The 19,122-nt window shown below is 46.8% G+C and overlaps 1 protein-coding gene across 1 annotated transcript in view; it reads left to right on the top strand.

The window, feature by feature from the left end:
* Positions 1-404: 404 nt before the first annotated feature.
* The window catches only part of PACRGL (parkin coregulated like), a 162,515-nt gene continuing 143,797 nt past the window's right edge, over positions 405-19,122 (top strand). Inside the window, exon 1 of the mRNA XM_063921632.1 lies at positions 405-426. The gene's annotated coding sequence lies outside the window, so the exon portion shown is untranslated. The remainder of the gene's footprint in view (positions 427-19,122) is intronic.

Consider the following 19,122-nt stretch of genomic DNA (forward strand, 5'->3'; position numbering starts at 1 on the left):
TATCGTTTTATTCCGTTTACCTGTTTCAAATGTGCTATTTCTCTTAATGCACCATTTCCCCCTTAAACCCGCCCCCTCCCCCACCCCTATTTGCACACAGAACCAATGAGACTGAGACCTTTCCCAAAGATGGGTTAAAATAGCCCACATCAAACATGGCTGAAAAAGATTCCCTGACGAAGGCCACAACGGGCTGATACGCGTTGGAAGCATATCACCACAGAATACTTTTATCATCCCCATTAACTCCAACAGAGCCTTAAGGAAAAGAAAACGAGGACGGGTGAAGAAAGAACAGCCCCTGCACCGAGAGAACATCGCGGTCACGTGACCGGAGCGACCCGGAAGCGAAAGAAAGACACCTCTACGAGGAAGAACGGAGCAGGCCGCCGGCAAGAGGAGAACAGACGGAGCTACGAGGACAAGGTAAGGGACTCTGTAGGAGAGGAGAAGGCACGGCAGACAGCCCACTAGGGCTAGAAGCAGTTGTCTTCCTCCCTCTCCAAGACGGTGACCGCCTCCCAAACTGCACAGATAACCACGGTGCGCTCATAAGAACGACACCGTGATCTATCAGAGCACAGGGGTGGACGGTATGTCCGGAGCCCTCACTACCTAACTAGTAGCTACACTAAGAATCCCCTGCCGTAAGCGGCCCTCCGGGGGTACCCCCAATCTTTTTGGAACATTCTAATATTGGACATAATTACGGACACCCACGAGAGGCTCTGAGCATTGCAGCAGAACATAGATACTACAGAGGTGGGACGCCACTTATCTGAGTGTTTTTCTTTTTCTTTTACTTGTCACTATACCATAGGTACACAGACATAACCCCCCCTCACCTTCAAACCACAACCATTATTTTAGAACTGCAGAAGCTCCCATGTGCATGCAGCTGATGCAGATACAACATTATATTGAATAAAATACAATTTGATAACTACATGATTATTAGATCGATTATTACTATATCAAGCATTTATTTGTAATTATTGTCTATTTGGCGCACCTGTACTCCTGCATTTTCCTAACCAAAAAGGGGTCTGACCCAATTCACTGGTCTTCTGAAGCGGTAGCAGCGTTCGCCCGGTTGAAAGCAGCCTTTATGTCCGCTCCGGTACTTCAGCAACCGAATTTTTCAAAACCATTCTTCTTGGAGGTCGATGCTTCCTCGGTAGGCATCAGTGCCGTACTTTCCCAGTACTCCTCTGATGGAAAGTTACATCCATGTGGTTTCCATTCTCACAAGTTCTCTCCCGCTGAACGAAACTACATCATTGGAGACCAGGAACTTCTGGCGATAAAATCTGCCCTAGAAGAATGGAGGTACTTATTGGAAGGTGCTAAACATCTAATTACGATTTACACTGATCACAAGAACTTGCTGTATCTCAAGACGGCCCAGTGCTTGAATCCCCGTCAAGCTAGATGGGCGCTCTTCTTCACTCGTTTCTCGTTCATCATTAAGTACCGGGCCGGGACTTTTAACACTAAGGCTGATGCTCTATCTCGTTCCTTAACGGCCTCGGATGAAGAAAATTCAGTTGAAAAGGCTTTGATTCTCAGTCCAGTCTCTATTTCGGCAGCTCTTACCACTCTGGGTCCTCCTCCTGGGAGAACGTCTGTACCAGCTAAATTTCGACTGAAATTGTTGCAGTGGGCTCATATCTCCAAGTTTTTCGGTCATCCTGGAGTTCAAAAAATGTGGGAATTTCTATGAAGGTCATACTGGTGGGATACTATGAAGAAGGATATACAGGATTATGTCAACTCATGTCCTCAATGTGCTCAGCACAAAACTCTTCGTCTGCCTCCTGCGGGGTTGCTTCATCCACTGTCCTTTCCTAAGAGACCTTGGACCCATATTTCAATGGACTTTGTTACCGAATTACCCTTCTCCAATGGTCATAATACCATCTGGGTGATTATTGACCGCTTTTCTAAAATGGCACATTTTATTCCATTGACCGGGTTACCGTCAGCTCCCAAGTTGGCTTCTTTATTCATTCGTGAACACTTCGGCCTGCACGGGTTACCTCAGGAGATAGTCTCTGATCGGGGGGTGCAGTTCACGGCAAGATTCTGGAGGGCCCTCTGCTCTGCCTTACAAATAAAGCTCAAGTTCTCATCTGCTTACCATCCTCAAACCAATAGGCAAACTGAACGCGTCAATCAAGATTTAGAGACTTTTCTCCGCGTTTATCTCTCTCCTTCGCAAGACAATTGGGTCGAACTGTTACCCTGGGCCGAGTTTGCCAATAATCATCTGTACCACTCCTCCACTGGTGAGTCTCCATTCTTTATTAATTATGGATTCCATCCTCAAGTTCGAGAATTACCCATCTGTCCTCCGGAAGATGTTCCTGCTGCAGCCTCTACTCTCCGGCACTTCAGTCAAATCTGGAGTAGGGTTCATGCTAACCTCAAGAAAATCTCCGGCCACTACAAATTCTTTGCGGATAGGAAGCGACGGGCAGCTCCCCAATACAAAGTGGGTGACAGGGTATGGCTCTCTACCCGCAATCTCCGTTTAAGAGTGCCTGCTATGAAGTTTGCTCCAAGGTTCATTGGTCTTTACCCCGTGTTGCAAGTCCTGAACCCAGTTGTCTGCAAATTGGGATTGCCTTCCCACTTTCGGGTACCAAATTCTTTCCATGTCTCTCTCCTTCGTCCTCTTGTTTTGAATCGGTTCCATTCAGAATCTCCTAGGCCAACCTCTGTAGAGACTGAAGCTGGAACGGAATTTGAAATTAAAGCTATTCTTGACTCTCGTTATCTTCACAAGAATCTACAGTATCTGGTAGAATGGAAAGGTTATGGTCCTGAGGAGAGGAGCTGGGTCAAAGCTGCTGAAGTCACGGCTCCCCGACTAGTGCGGATCTTCCATTCCAGACATCCAACAAAGCCCGGGAAGTGTCCGGGGGCCACTCCTGGAGGAGGGGGTACTGTCACACACCAGAGGCAGCGGCCGCCGCGCTTACCCCTGCGTGTCTGCTGGTCCGTCTGGTGGCCCCCGCCTCCCGTGGTCGTCGGGTCCCGGCGTCTGGCTGGCGCTGCTCCCGGCGGTTCCCCAGAGTGTGGGCGCCGCCATTGCACCCGGCGTCACGTGGGCGGGAGTGGGTGGCGTCACAGAACCGCTCCACTAATCCTGTTAGGGCGGGAGATTCAAAACCAGACGCCGGGCAGAGCTCCGGCGCCTGAGTATCGTCGCTATTCCAGAGGTGATCTCCAGTGCTCCTGTGACCGCTGTGCTACCTCCTAGAGTTTCCAGGATCCAGTCAGCTTTCCCAGCATATCGTGCTGCTCGCTCACCTAGTCTTCAGTGTTTTTTAAACATCGCTCACGAGTTCTTCAATCATCAGCGTCTTTGAACACTGCTCACAAAATCTTCAGTGCCTTATATCATCGCTCACAAGTTCTTCATTCACCAGTGTCTTTATCATCGCTCACAAGTTCTTCATTCATCAGTGTCTTTATCATCGCTCACAAGTTCTTCATTCACCAGTGTCTTTATCATCACTCACAAGTTCTTCATTCATCAGTGTCTTTATCATCGCTCACAAGTTCTTCATTCACCAGTGTCTTTATCATCGCTCACAAGTTCTTCATTCATCAGTGTCTTTATCAACGCTCACAAGTTCTTCATTCGCCAGTGTCTTTATCATCGCTCACAAGTTCTTCATTCACCCGTGTCTTTATCATCGCTCACAAGTTCTTCATTCATGTGTCTTTATCACCGCTCACAAGTTCTTCATTCATCAGTGTCTTTATCATCGCTCACAAATTCTTCATTCATCAGTGTCTTTAAACATCGCTCACAAGTTCTTCAATCATCAGTGACTTTAAACATCGCTCACGAATTCTTTAGTGTCTTTCACCATCGCTCACAAGTTCTTTATTCATGTATCTTTAAACATCGCTCACAAATTCTTCAGTAGCCTTCGACATTGCCCACCAATCCTCTTTCTTCCATGTGTTGCTGTATTGCTCCCTTCCCTAAATAAAGTTCTTCAGCATTTCTTCATCAAACACAATTGTCAGAGTCCTGTATGAGGAAAACCTATATCCGGCCTTCTCTGCTCCGACACAGCTGTGGTGCCTCTTCCCGATCATCGGAGGAGCCCCCGAGTTCACAACACTCCCAATCCAGGTCAGTGACAGTCTGCAATCATTCCGCGTCAGGTTTAGCGTAGTCCGCGGCCTGGCGTTATCTTGGACAAGTCCCGCCGCAAAGGTCAATGCTTTGGTTGGCAGGAGAGTTTTGGAGCTTGGTGGCGCAGTAGTCTCCCACCCACTTATTCATTTTAAGGACGCCCATTTATATAGACCTGATGGCGTCCGTTTGACTGATGAGGGTATTTGTTTATTTTTGGAAAGTATTTTCTGAGTTCTTGATAGCTTAGTTTGAGTTAGTTAGCGCTTAGTCCGTTGTGTTGTAGTGATGAGTTAGAGTATGGTGGCGGGAAAGAACGGCAGTTACAGTGGCTATTGCGCCGCTGTTTGGAAGTGCGCTCTTTGCCCAATACATTGTATACTCTGGCCCTCCTTACCGGGGGTCATGGGGCTTAGCTGTCTGGCCGGCTCTATTGTGGTGTATTGGGTAGAGAGTTGGAGACTCAGCACTTATTGGCATAGCCAATGAGATAAATAAAGTCATGTCGTGGACATGCGTAGCAGCAATAAGTCGTAATGTCACTCTTGATCTGGCCGTTCTTTCTTATTGCCACCATACTTAGTTTAAATTAGAGATGAGCGGGTTCGGTTCGTCGAGATCCGAACCCCCCCGAACTTCACCTATTTTACACGGTTCCGAGGCAGCCTCGGATCTTCCCGCCTTGCTCGGTTAACCCGAACGAGGCCGAACGTCATCATCCCGCTGTCGGATTCTCACAAAATTCGTATTCTATATAAAGAGCTGCGCGTCGCCGCCATTCTCACTCATGCATTGGAGATTAAACAGAGTGGGCGTGGCTACGTTCTCTCCCTGAAAAGCTCCGTATCTGTGCTCAGTGTGCTGCAAATATCTGTGCTCAGTGTGCTGCAAATATCTACGTTCTCTGCCTAAAAAGCTCCATATCTGTGCTCAGTGTGCTGCAAATATCTGTGCTCAGTGTGCTGCATTTTGGTGACCAACAGTATATAGTTGTACAGTACAGTAGGCCATTGCTGTATCTTGCCGCTCTGTGTCACTGCAAGTATCCATTCCATATCTGTGCTGCATTTTTGTGAGCAGTATATATAGTAGTACAGTGCAGCATTTTGGTGACCAACAGTATATAGTTGTACAGTACAGTAGGCCATTGCTATTGATATAATAATATTACTGGCGACTTCCGGTGGGCGGGGCATCTAGCATGGCCGCATTTTAACTTCTGTCTGCACAGGGGCCAGAATAATCTCTCCCAATCCTCCTGTTCCTGCCTCCATGGGGATGCAGACTTCATGGGAGTGTATCCCCCATGTGTAGGGGAACAGTTTAAGACCTTGTCCGCCCCTGTGGACCTATTTTTCACCGAAGTCAAGCCGTCTCTATAGATGGCGTGGACGGCTGCTTACTTTTGGCGCGAATCTCGGGAGGAACGCGCCTGAGGCTACAAAGCGCTGAAAGCTTGTCTCCCTAGGTTCTCCCTTTGTTCCCCCCTCCACTGACTCACCCTCTTTGAGTGACTGAAATACGGGGCGCCTTTCTGAGCATTTCGGGGGGGCAACGTCCCTACCGTGGGTGCCTGAGTCGCTGCTCGTGTGGGCTTGGATTGCCGGGCGAAGGATCCCTCCACTACATTCTCACAGTGGAGTGTACTGCTGCCTACAACACAGCTGCCTGTCGAGTGGCGGGGCCCCCCTGTGTGCGACTTTCCTCCCTCTCCCCGGCGGAGACTGGAACGTAGCGCTGGCTGCCCCCCGGCCGTTAGTCGGAGCTGCTGATTTACATGTTCCCCGCTAGGACCACCGAGTCAGCTGGGACCACCGTAATGCACCCGGATTTGTGCCGCTGAAAGTACCCGCGGGAATTGCCGCGGCTGTGTACTTACCCCCGCCGCTGACATCTTCTCTGCAGAGACTGCTGACATCCTCCCCGTTGGGACAGCTGGACTTCCCAAGATTAAGATCATCCATCCCTATTCGTGCCGCTGAGGGGGACCGCTGGGACACGATCCGCCTTGGTTGGGCTTTTCCCCATTCGACCTATTAGTCTGCTGGACCCACCGTAGCCTGTTCCGACCTGTGCCGTTGAGGGTGTCTGCTGGGACTGGCTGTGTGTTCCTCCCTGCTGCGGGTGCCTGGAGAACCTGGAGGCTGCTTTTTCGGGACCCTCTACAGGTCGCGGGGGCTGACTCAGCCGGAAGCTATTTACTCCCCTTAACACTCCAGGTACTAATTCTGTTTGTCCCCCCCTCCACTTTTTACTAACAACCCCCCCTCCTTTCTCTCTTCTTTATTGCCCCTTACTTTGTATCGTCCCCCCTCTTGTGTGCTCCTCTTCCCCTTCTCGCGATACGCCTTCCCCTTCCCCGATTACAGCTACCCTCACTTGATTCCTTTTTCCTCTCTCCTATTGCATAAGCACTTGCTCCGTGCATGCTGGGGTGTCTCCTTTAGTGCTTGGGACTGCGGGCCGCTGAGCTGGACATTACTGGGACTTTATGAGGGATTGTTCCTGCTCCCTGTGGATTCTGTTGCTACACCTACTGTGCTCCCCTGCTCATTAGCTTGCTGAACCGACTGTTGTACTAGGGGGCAAAATATTGCACCGGCTGATACACCTCACGGACACCCCACTGCTGGAAGGAAGCCCAGACTGCCTGCGGTTTGGCTGCGGAGTGTTTGGCAGCCCCTAGTTGTTTATAACCTTGCTATTCAGCTAAGATCCACTGGGGTTTATTAAAATTTGCTTTATTTTGTGTTTTTTTATTTTTTTATTTCACACAAGCTGCTTTGACTCTCCTGCCATGACTGCCCACGAGGCCTACTTATCAGAAGAGTGTTTCTCCTCACCCCTTACTCTCCATGCTACGACGACTATGGAAGCTTTTACTTTACAACCCATTGCCACAGATATGACCGCTTATTTGACAGCAGAGCTTTCAAAGATTTTTATGCCATATTTGGACAGCAGGCTTAACCGCCTGCTGTCCCTTTTTGACACAGATCCTGCTTCTGTACTCACCCAAGCCCCTTCTCCAGCTGCACTGGCCCAACTACAGAACAACTTTGAGAATACTGAGTCAGCCATGTCTGATCCTAGTTTTTTGTCAGTTGCCATCGTGCCCATACCCCCCTTTGGAGAGGCTAGTGTTAGTTTCTCAACGACACCCTCCAGCCACTTGGCTGATTTTGTATTGTAGGTCAGTCCTGCTACTTTCCCTTTTGCAGCACGGGGTTTACACAGCGAGCTAGACGCTTTCCCAGTGCACGTTGCAAATTCCTCAACAGCCCATGATGTTGTTCTCCCGCCGAGATTGCTGCTTGCCATCTGCAAGTATCATTTTGTTCACTGTAGCTTTTGGTTAAGTACCCTAGTTTACGGAACACAGTCATTGCTTTTCCTTATCTCTCCCCCCCCCCCCCGCCTTGTGTATGTTCTACCTCTTCTTCAGGATCTCTCAGGGGCAGTTACATGATTGATCACTTAATTTTTTTCTGTTCCTTTGTTTTACCAAAGTCAGACACATTTATATGATATAGACCACGATACTTGATACCTAAGACGTGACTCTCGATCGTCATCAGCAGTTACTTTATTTGGATTACACTAGACACCTAGGATTGTTAGTGACACGGTTCACACTGTAAAAAAAATTTTTTCTCATACTTACCACATTGTTTACTTATATCAGTTTTCTATATTCCTGCCTCAGTTCCGTGTTACGTTATATGTCTTATCACTATACTAGGGCCTTGTGGGTTCTGTAACATGAACACTATGCTACTTTTATATAAATACATATGTTCTTCTGGATATGATTACCTCTGGACACTGTTATGTAATTGACACGTTTGCTCGTATTTCTCTGCAAAACATTAGTGTCTTGATTACGGTGTTATTCTTTCATATACAAACTATCTTTGTTATAGTCATTTGAGCATCCACTAGGTTTTGTAAGTCACACATACTGCTTTATGATCAATAATATATTTCCCCCAAACTAATCATTTACACTTGTCGAGATTAGTGCGGCTAGTCTTCTATTAGTTCACCCTCCCTGTCCCTTTCCCTTCCATTCCTGTTTACTTTCGAGCTAATACAGTTCACGTAGGCTGGTTTAGTTTCTCCCCCTCCCCCCCCCCCCACACACACACATGTACACCTACACCCACACCTTTTCCCATACTTTCTAATTTTATGTTTTGCTATGGGATAAGTTCCTTTTTGTTTTTCAGGGACGTAGACTGCTGACCGGCAGCTACTTCCCAGTTTGCTTGGTTTGGAAAATGTAGAAATAGTAGTGGTGAAGCTAAGCATCAGGCAATACCACTATGTTGGGTATCTGGTTTTTTTTTTTCTTTTTTTTCTTCCCTCTTTCAAGTAGATTTTGTTTTTTGTTGTTCTGTTTTTTTTCTCACCACCCTTCTGATCAGCTTGTAACAGTAACAATATTGTCTCTGAGCTTAAACTACTTATGTCAAAATGTTACAATTGTTACACTGTTCCTACTATTTGTACTGTTTCTGATTGATGCTTGTGCTTCAATAAAAAGTTGTTATAAAAAAAAAAAAATAATATTACTGGCATATAATTTCACACATTAAAAAATGGAGAGCAAAAACGTGGAGGGTGTAATAGGGTAAGATCAAGATCCACTTCCACCTCGTGCTGAAGCTGCTGCCACTAGTCATGGCAGAGACGATTCAATGCCATCAACGTCGTCTGCCAAGGCCGATGCCCAATGTTATAGTAGAGAGCATGTAAAGTCCAAAAAACTAAAGTTCAGTAAAATGACCCAAAAATCTAAATAAAAAGCATCTGAGGAGAAGCGTAAACTTGCCAATATGCCATTTACGACACGGAGTGGCAAGGAACGGCTGAGGCCCTGGCCTATGTTCATGGCTAGTGGTTCAGCTTCACATGAGGATGGAAGCACTCATCCTCCCGCTAGAAAACTGAAAAGAGATAAGATGGCAAAAGCACAGCAAAGAACTGTGCATTCTTCTAAATCACAAATCCCCAAGGAGAGTCCAAATGTGTCGGTTGCGATGCCTGACCTTCCCAACACTGGACGGGAAGAGGTGGCTCCTTCCACCATTTGCACGCCCCCTGGAAGTGCTGGAAGGAGCACCCACAGTCCAGTTCCTGATAGTCAAATTGAAGATGTCACTGCTGAAGTACACCAGGATGACGATATGGGAGTTGCTGGCGCTGAGGAGGAAATTGACAAGAAGGATTCTGATGGTGAGGTGCTTTGTTTAAGTCAGGCACCCGGGGAGACACCTGTTGTCCGTTGGATGAATATGGCCATTGACATGCCTAGTCAACTTACAAAAAAAAAATCACCTCTTCGGTGTGGAATTATTTTAACAGAAATGCGGACAACAGGTGTCAAGCCGTGTTTTGCCTTTGTCAAGCTGTAATAAGTAGGGGTAAGGACGTTAACCACCTAGGAACATCCTCCCTTATACGTCACCTGGAGCGCATTCCTCAGAAGTCATTGACAAGTTCAAAAACTTTGGGTGACAGCGGAAGCAGTCCACTGACAACTAAATCCCTTCCTCTTGTACCCAAGCTCCTGCAAACCACACCACCAACTCCCACAGTGTCAATTTCTTCCTTAGACAGGAACGCCAATATTCCTGCAGGCCATGTCACTGGCAAGTCTGACGAGTCCTCTCCTAACTGGGATTCCTCCGATGGATCCTTGAGTGTAACGCCTACTGCTGCTGGCGCTGCTGTTGTTGCTACTGGGAGTCGATCGTCATCCCAGAGGGGAAGTCGGAAGACCACTTGTACTACTTCCAGTAAGCAATTGACTGTCCAACAGTCCTTTGCGAGGAAGATGAAAAATCACAGCAGTCATCCTGCTGCAAAGCGGATAACTCAGGCCTTGGCAGCTGTGTTGGTGTTAAACGTGTGTCCGGTATCCACCGTTAATTCACAGGGACTTAGAGAATTTCTTGAGGTAGTGTGTCCCCGGTACCAAATCCCATCTAGGTTCCACTTCTCTAGGCAGGCGATGCCAAGAATGTACACAGACGTCAGAAAAAGAGTCACCAGTGTCCTAAAAAATGCAGATGTACCCAATGTCCACTTAACCACGGATATGTGGACAAGTGGAGCAGGGCAGACTCAGGACTATATGACTGTGACAGCCCACTGGGTAGATGTATTGCCTCTCGCAGCAAGAACTGCAGCGGCGGCACCAGTAGCAGCATCTCGCAAACGCCAACTCGTTCCTAGGCAGGCTACGCTTTGTATCACCGCTTTCCAGAAGAGGCACACAGCTGACAACCTCTTACGGAAACTGAGGAACATCATCGCAGAATGGCTTACCCCAATTGGACTCTCCTGGGGATTTGTGACATCGGACAACGCCACCAATATTGTGCGTGCGTTACATGTGGGCAAATTCCAGCACGTCCCATGTTTTGCACATACAATTAATTTGGTGGTGCAGAATTTTTTTTAAAATTACAGGGGCGTGCAAGAGATGCTGTCGGTGGCCCGAAGAATTGCGGGCCACTTTCGTCATTCAGCCACCGTGTGCCGAAGACTGGAGCACCAGCAAACACTCCTGAACCTGCCCCTCTATCAGCTGAAGCAAGAGGTGGTAACGAGGTGGAATTCAACCCTCTAGATGCTTCAGAGGATGGAGGAGCAGCAAAAGGCCATTCAAGCCTATACATCTGCCTACGATATAGGCAAAGGAGGGGGAATGCACCTGACTCAAGCGCAGTGGAGAATGATTTCAACCAGTGGCGGAACTAGTGAGCGGTGGGCCCAGGTGCGACAAAATGCTTTGGGCCCCCACCCATCCCATCCAAGTCCACCCCCTCACCCCTGGAGAGGATCTGGTGAGGGGGACCTGCTCAGGGCCAGAGAAATGGATACCTAGCAACAGTGCCATAACTAGACATTTTAGCACTGTGTGCAAGAAACGGCATCGGAGCCCCACCCCTGCATGCAAAACAGGGGCAGTACGCGCCGTAGGCGCGCGCAAAAATACATAGTGGCGTGGCTTCGTGGGGAAGGGGTGTGGCCACAAAATAATACCAATTCATAAAGCGGTGCACAGTAGTCTCCATTATTCAGATTACACAGTAGCACCACTACACCAGGTAGAGACCCTTTTACACTTTACGGCGGACAGATTCCTCTTTTTACACATTACGGCAGACAGCGTCACCCTTTTTACACATTACGGCAGACAACGTCCCCTTTTTTACACAATATGGCAGACAGCGTGCACTTTTTACACATAACGGCAGACAGCGCCCCCTTTTTACACATAACGTCAGACAGCGTGCCCTTGTTACACATAGCGTCAGACAGCGTACACTTTTTACACATAACAGCAGATAGCATGCCCTTGTTAAACATAGCGGCAGACAACGTACACTTTTTACACATTACGGCAGACAGCGTGCCCTTATTACACATTACGGCAGACAGCGTCCCCCTTTTTACACATTACGGCAGGCAGATTCCCCCTTTTTACACATTGCGGCAGGCAGATTCCCCATTTTTACACATCGCGGTAAGCAGATTCACCATTTTTACACATTGCGGCAGGCAGATTCCACCTTTTTACACATTGCGGCAGGCAGATTCCCCATTTTTACACATTGCGGCAGGCAGATTCCCCATTTTTACACATTGCGGCAGGCAGATTCCCCCTTTTTATACATTGCGGCAGGCAGATTCCCCATTTTTACACATTGCGGCAGGCAGATTCCCCATTTTTACAGATTGCGGCAAGCAGATTCCCCATTTTTACACATTGCGGCAGGCAGATCCCCCATTTTTTCACATTGCGGCAGGCAGATTCCCCATTTTTACATATTGCGGCAAGCAGATTCCCCATTTTTACACATTGCGGCAGGCAGATTCCCCCTTTTTACACATTGCGGCAGGCAGATTCCCCATTTTTACACATTGCGGCAGGCAGATTCCCCCTTTTTACACATTGCGGCAGACAGTCCCAAGAAAGAATGAAAGAAAGAAAGAAAGAAAGAAAGAAAGAAAGAAAGAAAGAAAGAAAGAAAGAAAGAAAAATTATACTTACCCTCTCCGCTGGCTCAGGCTCCTCGGTGCAGCTTCTGGTCACTCACGATTCCCGGGCAGGAGAGAAGGAGGGAGCGCAGCAGCGCTGTGTTATTGGTGGAGGCGCTGCTGCTGCTGCCCCTCTGCTTCACTATAGGCTGTTCTCGGAAGACAGCCTATAGTGAAGCAGAGGGGCAGCAGCAGCAGCAGCAACGCCTCAACCAGTAACAAAGCGCTGCTGCGGCTCCCTCCTCCACCTCCCTCCTCCTTCCCCCGTACCACTGCTCCTCTCCTCTCCTCTCTGGGCGGCTGTGCGCTGTGGGCAGCGGTTGCCCGCAGCGCACAGCGGCATGTAATGAGACAGTTTGACTCATTACATGCTTTGGGCCCCTAGACAGAGGCGGGCCCCAGTGCAACGCACTGGTTGCACTGGCGGTAGTTCCGCCTCTGATTTCAACGTTGTGCAAGGTTCTGCAACCCTTTGAACTTGCCACACGTGAAGTCAGTTCAGACACTGCCAGCCTGAGTCAGTTCATTCCCCTCATCAGGCTTTTGCAGAAGCAGCTGGAGAGATTGAAGGAGGAGCTAAAACGGAGCGATTCCACTAGGCATGTGGAACTTGTGGATGGAGCCCTTAATTCGCTTAACCAGGATTCATGGGTGGTCAATCTGTTGAAATCAGAGCACTTCATTTTGGCCACCGTGCTCGATCCTAGGTTTAAAGCCTACGTTGTATCTCTCTTTCCGGCAGACACAAGTCTGCAGAGGTTCAAAGACCTGCTGGTGAGACACTTGTCAACTCAAGCGGAACGTGACCCGTCAACAGCTCCTCCTTCACATTCTCCCGCAACTGGGGCTGCGAGCAAAAGGATAAGAATTCCGAGCCCACCGGACTGAAGGACCTGCCAACGATTACTGACATGTTGTCTACTGTCACTGCATATGATTCTGTCACCATTGAAAGAATTGTGGAGGATTATATGAGTGACAGCATCCAAGTAGGCATGTCAGACAGTCCGTACGTATACTGGCAGGAAAAAGAGGCAATTTGGAGGCCCTTGCACAAACTGTCTTTATTTTACCTAAATTGCCCCCCCTCCAGTGTGTACTCTGAAAGAGTGTTTAGTGCAGCTGGTCACCTTGTCAGCGATCGGCGTACAAGGTTACTGTGGAGAAGATGATGTTCATCAAAATGAATTATAATCAATTTCTCCATGGAGACATTCACCAGCAATTGCCTCCAGAAAGTACACAGGGACCTGAGATGGTGGATTCCAGTGGGGACGAATTAATTCTCTGTGAGGAGGGGGATGTACACAGTGAAAGGGGTGAGGATTCGGAGGAGGATGATGAGGTGGACATCTTGCCTTTGTAGAGCCAGTTTGAGCAAGGAGAGATTGATTGCTTCTTGTTTTGGTGGAGGCCCAAACCAACCAGTCATTTTAGCCACAGTCGTGTGGCAGACCCTGTGGCTGAAATGATGGGTTTGTTAAACTGTGCATGTCCTGTTTATACAACATAAGGGTGGGTGGGAGTGCCCAAGGACAATTCCATCTTGCACCTCTTTTTTTATTTTATTTATCTTTGCATCATGTGATGTTTGGGGCCAATTTTTTTGAAGTGCCATCCTGTCTGACACTGCAGTGCCACTCCTAGATGTTGCATGTCTTTCATTCACATTCTACCTGTATAGAAAGAACTGGGGCTAAAGGCTAATTTTGATCGATTTTAAATCGCTCTAGATCAATGTTGTGTTTCAGGGGCTAAATCGTGCATTAACTAACATTTAAAAAATCAGTATAAAAAAAGCCTGTTAGTAAATGTGCGTTTTAGCCCCCAAAACACACCATCGATTTAGGACCAGCCTGTACCTCTAAACCTGTGCAGGTTATTGGAAAATAGGGAGGGGGGGGGGGGGGGAATCACATGGAGTTCCACTTATTATCCAACAACCAGCACCAGGCTGAATCAGCCGGCGGGATGAGGCTATAGTAGGGTGATACACAGAGTGGGGTCTCCCTACCATAAACTTATCCAGCCCCAAACTAGCCAGCCCAGGGCTGGAATCCATCAGAAAGTTAGGACCCCCCAAAAATATGGGGTCCACCTCCCGAGGTCCAACCTCTTCACCTCACCACTTGGTCTATGAATATGGGAGTGATAAAGAAAGAAATAATAAAATAGTATTGTTCTTTATGGTCGGCTTACAAATCCTATAAAGTACTGTCCCAGCATGATGGCAGTTGTCGAACCATAAGAGCCAGCATGCCCGGATATTAAGAGAACACTGGTGCCTGTAGTCTGTCTATAAAAAACAGGATTGGTGGACACTGGGACATCCCAAAGCTGTCCTTTTATGGGCGGGAATGCTCCATTGCTCTACACTGAAGACTAGACACCCAAAGGCCGCATCGGCCGAGGCGAAGGTGTCGAAACGATAGAATTTAATGACGGTTTGGGTAGAAGACCATGTAGCCGCCCTGCAAAAGCTGCTCCACAAAAGCTGCTCTACAAAAGCCCCGCGATGAGCTGCCCAAGAAGCCCCAACTGACTGAATGGAAATGGGCCTTGACCGATAGCGGAACTTGCCTCCCAGGCATCAGATAGGCCTGGCGAATAGTAATGCACAACCAGTGTTCAGAAGCCGGCAAGCCACGTTGTGGTTGTAAAAAAGGATGAATCAGACTTGCGGAAAGATTGGGTGCGGCAACCGTAAATACTCAGATCCCGGACCGCATTGAGGGTGACAAGGGAGGCACCAGAGTCCAAGGAGTCAGAAGGAGACAGAGAGGGAACCACAATCTCTTAATATGAAATTTGGAGACTCCTTTGGGAAGATAGTCAAGATGAGTGCGGAGCACAGCACAATCCGGGTGGAAAACTAGGAATGCGGCTTTGTCGGACAAATCACCCATATCAGAGACAAGACGTGCCTAGACGATGGCCTCCAAGAAAACGGTTTTCCAAATTAGCCAGTGAAGATCAACAGAGTACAAAAGCTCAAAGTGAATCTTACGTGTGTGCCCTGACCATGGTGTAAGTGTAAAGGTGATAGTGATGAGTGTGTGCGATCGGTCACAAATGGTGAAAACACATGACTTTAAGCAAAACCCCGTAAAAATTTATGCAGCAATGTTATAAAGGTGATTTTACACTGACATACACACGTGTTTTACACAAATAAATAATGGGGACGGGGAAGCCTGCACATACATTTGAAAGTGTTGTTGTGATGCAAAATATGTCTGCTATTATTCACCATTCCTCCTAACATCTGGGAGTAGGAAATAGGGACCACTTGCACTAGCTTAGGGTATGTGTCCAAGAAGGGGTGTGGTCTCACATCAAGTAGGTGCGGCATTGCATCATGCCCCAGTTTTCATCACTCTGGGGACGTGTCCAAAGTTCCTCAAGCTGCTGGGCTGTCACCAGGCTCACCCCAGTACGGTTTAGATGCCAAAAGCCGGACGGTGCCAGCACCCCTGTATTTTCACAACACCCCTGTAATTTTACAGCATACAAGACAGGGCCAGTGTACAGTGATTTTCACTGCACCCTAGAATTATTACAGCATACAAGACAAGGCCAGTGTACATTGATTTTCACTGCACCCTAGAATAATTACAGCATACAAGACAGGGCCAGCGTATATTGATTTTCACTGCATCCTATTACTATACTTAGAAAGATTACAATGGAGAGCGATAAATGCTCCTCCCTAAGTTCCTGGATGCCAAATCACCATCCTTAGTATCTCTGTACATTATGTTCTATTAGTGTACTAGTTAGCATGAACAGCTTGTAATGTACAGCGGCAAGATTAATCTTTCTATGTATATCGGAGAGAGATAAAAGCTCCCTCTAAGTTCCTGGATGCCAAATCACCGTCTTTAGTATCTTTGTACAGTATGTTCTATTAGTGTACTAATTTGCACAAAGAGCTTGTAACGTACAGCGGCAAGATTAATCTTTCTAAGTATAACGGAGAGAGATAAAAGCTCCTCCCTGGTTCCTGGATGCCAAATCACCATCCTTAGTATCTCTGTGCAGTATGTTCTATTAGGGTACTAATTAGCTGTTTGTGCTAATTAGTACTCTAATAGAAAATACTGTACAGAGATACTAAGGACGGTGATTTGGCATCCAGGAACTTAGGGAGGAGCTTTTATCTCTCTCCATTATACATAGAAAGATTAAACTTGCCGCTGCACGTTACAAGCTGTTCGTGCTAATTAGTACACTAATAGAACATACTGTACAGATATACTAAGGACGGTGATTTGGCATCCAGGAACTTAGGGGGAGCTTTTATCTCTCGTTGTTATACTTAAAAAGATTACAATGGAGAGAGATAAAAGCTCCTCCCTAAGTTCCTGGATGTCAAATCACCGCTGTGTATTTTAGATAGCGAATGAGTCGCTCCTGCAGATTTACCCCGATTTGTGTGAAACCTCTGTGCACCATTCCATTGAATTTTTTACAATGGATTACACAGGAAAAAATAATACTAAAGTGAATTTCACAGGAACACAAAATTTTAAAAAAAGATTGCCACTTTGGGAATTGGACCCGGGTCGCTCAGCATGGCAGGCGGGAGCCTTCATCACTAGCCGACGACACTGCATGGAAGATTCACAACTTCATGTGTAAAAGTACTGGGAAGAGCGATTCCTTCCCATTGGTGTTCGTTTATGCCATTAGGGGACTCGGACGCTCATTTAGTACACTGTACATACTGTAAAGTCAATGAGCTACATTATTTCTTTCACACATTAGTTGCGTCTGCATACAGAAGTGTTTTAACTAGAGATGAGCGGGTTCGGTTCCTCGGAATCCGAACCCCCCCGAACTTCAGCCTTTTTACACGGGTCCGAGGCAGACTCGGATCTTCCCGCCTTGCTCGGCTAACCCGAGCGCGCCCGAACGTCATCATCCCGCTGTCGGATTCTCGCGAGGCTCGTATTCTATCGCGAGACTCGGATTCTATATAAGGAGCCGCGCGTCGCCGCCATTTTCACACGTGCATTGAGATTGATAGGGAGAGGACGTGGCTGGCGTCCTCTCCGTTTAGATAGAGACACTTGAGTTGATTTACTACTAAATTTAGTAATTTTGGGGAGCATTAGGAGTACTCAGAGTGCAGAGTTTTGCTGATAGTTACTAATGACCACCAGTTTTATTTATTATTTATAATCCGTTCTCTGCCTGAAAAAAAACGATACACAGTCACATACCATATCTGTTCTCAGCCTCAGTGTGCTGCATGATAATACCATCTATATGTATATCTGACTGTGCTGCTAAGTGCTCACTGCTCACACAGCTGAATTGTGGGGGAGACTGGGGTGCAGTTATAGCAGGAGTACAGTGCACACTTTTGCTGCCAGTGTGACTGACCAGTGACCACCAGTATATTGTCTGCCTGAAAAAGTTAAACACTCCTGTGGTGTGTTTTTTTTAATTCTATAAACGCATTCTGCTGACAGTGTCCAGCAGGTCCGTCATTCATTATATTATATAAATATTCACCTGCAGTAGTGTTAGATTTTTTTTGTTCATCTCTATCATCTTTATCATCTCTATATTAGCAGACGCAGTACGGTAGTCCACGGATGTGGCTACCTCTGTGTCGTCAGTGCTCGTCCATAATTGTATACCTACCTGTGGTGGGGTTTTTTTTTCTATCTTCTTCATACTAGTAGTTTAGGAGTCTGCTGACAGTGTCCAGCAGGTCCGTCATTATATTATATATACCTGCAGTAGTGATATATATATATTTTTTATATCATTATCATCTCTATACTAGCAGACGCAGTACGGTAGTCCACGGCTGTAGCTACCTCTGTGTCGTCAGTGCTCGTCCATAATTGTATACCTACCTGTGGTGGGTTTTTTTTTTCTATCTTCTCCATACTAGTAGTTTAGGAGTCTGCTGACAGTGTCCAGCAGGTCCGTCATTATATTATATATACCTGCAGTAGTGATATATATATATTTTTTATATCATTATCATCTCTATACTAGCAGACGCAGTACGGTAGTCCACGGCTGTAGCTACCTCTGTGTCGTCAGTGCTCGTCCATAATTGTATACCTACCTGTGGTGGGTTTTTTTTTTCTATCTTCTTCATACTAGTAGTTTAGGAGTCTGCTGACAGTGTCCAGCAGGTCCGTCATTATATTATATATATACCTGCAGTAGTGATACATATATATTTTTTATATCATTATCATCTCTATACTAGTAGACGCAGTACGGTAGTCCACGGCTGTAGCTACCTCTGTGTCGTCAGTGCTCGTCCATAATTGTATACCTACCTGTGGTGGGTCTTTTTTTCTATCTTCTTCATACTAGTAGTTTAGGAGTCTGCTGACAGTGTCCAGCAGGTCCGTCATTATATTATATATACCTGCAGTAGTGATATATATATATTTTTTATATCATTATCATCTCTATACTAGCAGACGCAGTACGGTAGTCCACGGCTGTAGCTACCTCTGTGTCGTCAGTGCTCGTCCATAATTGTATACCTACCTGTGGTGGGTTTTTTTTTTCTATCTTCTTCATACTAGTAGTTTAGGAGTCTGCTGACAGTGTCCAGCAGGTCCGTCATTATATTATATATACCTGCAGTAGTGATATATATATTTTTTTTTATATCATTATCATCTCTATACTAGCAGACGCAGTACGGTAGTCCACGGCTGTAGCTACCTCTGTGTCGTCAGTGCTCGTCCATAATTGTATACCTACCTGTGGTGGGGTTTTCTTTTCTATCTTCTTCATACTAGTAGTTTAGGAGTCTGCTGACAGTGTCCAGCAGGTCCGTCATTATATTATATATATACCTGCAGTAGTGATATATATATATTTTTTATATCATTATCATCTCTATACTAGCAGACGCAGTACGGTAGTCCACG

This window comes from Pseudophryne corroboree, chromosome 1 (genome assembly GCF_028390025.1).
Source record: "Pseudophryne corroboree isolate aPseCor3 chromosome 1, aPseCor3.hap2, whole genome shotgun sequence".
Taxonomy (NCBI): domain Eukaryota; kingdom Metazoa; phylum Chordata; class Amphibia; order Anura; family Myobatrachidae; genus Pseudophryne; species Pseudophryne corroboree.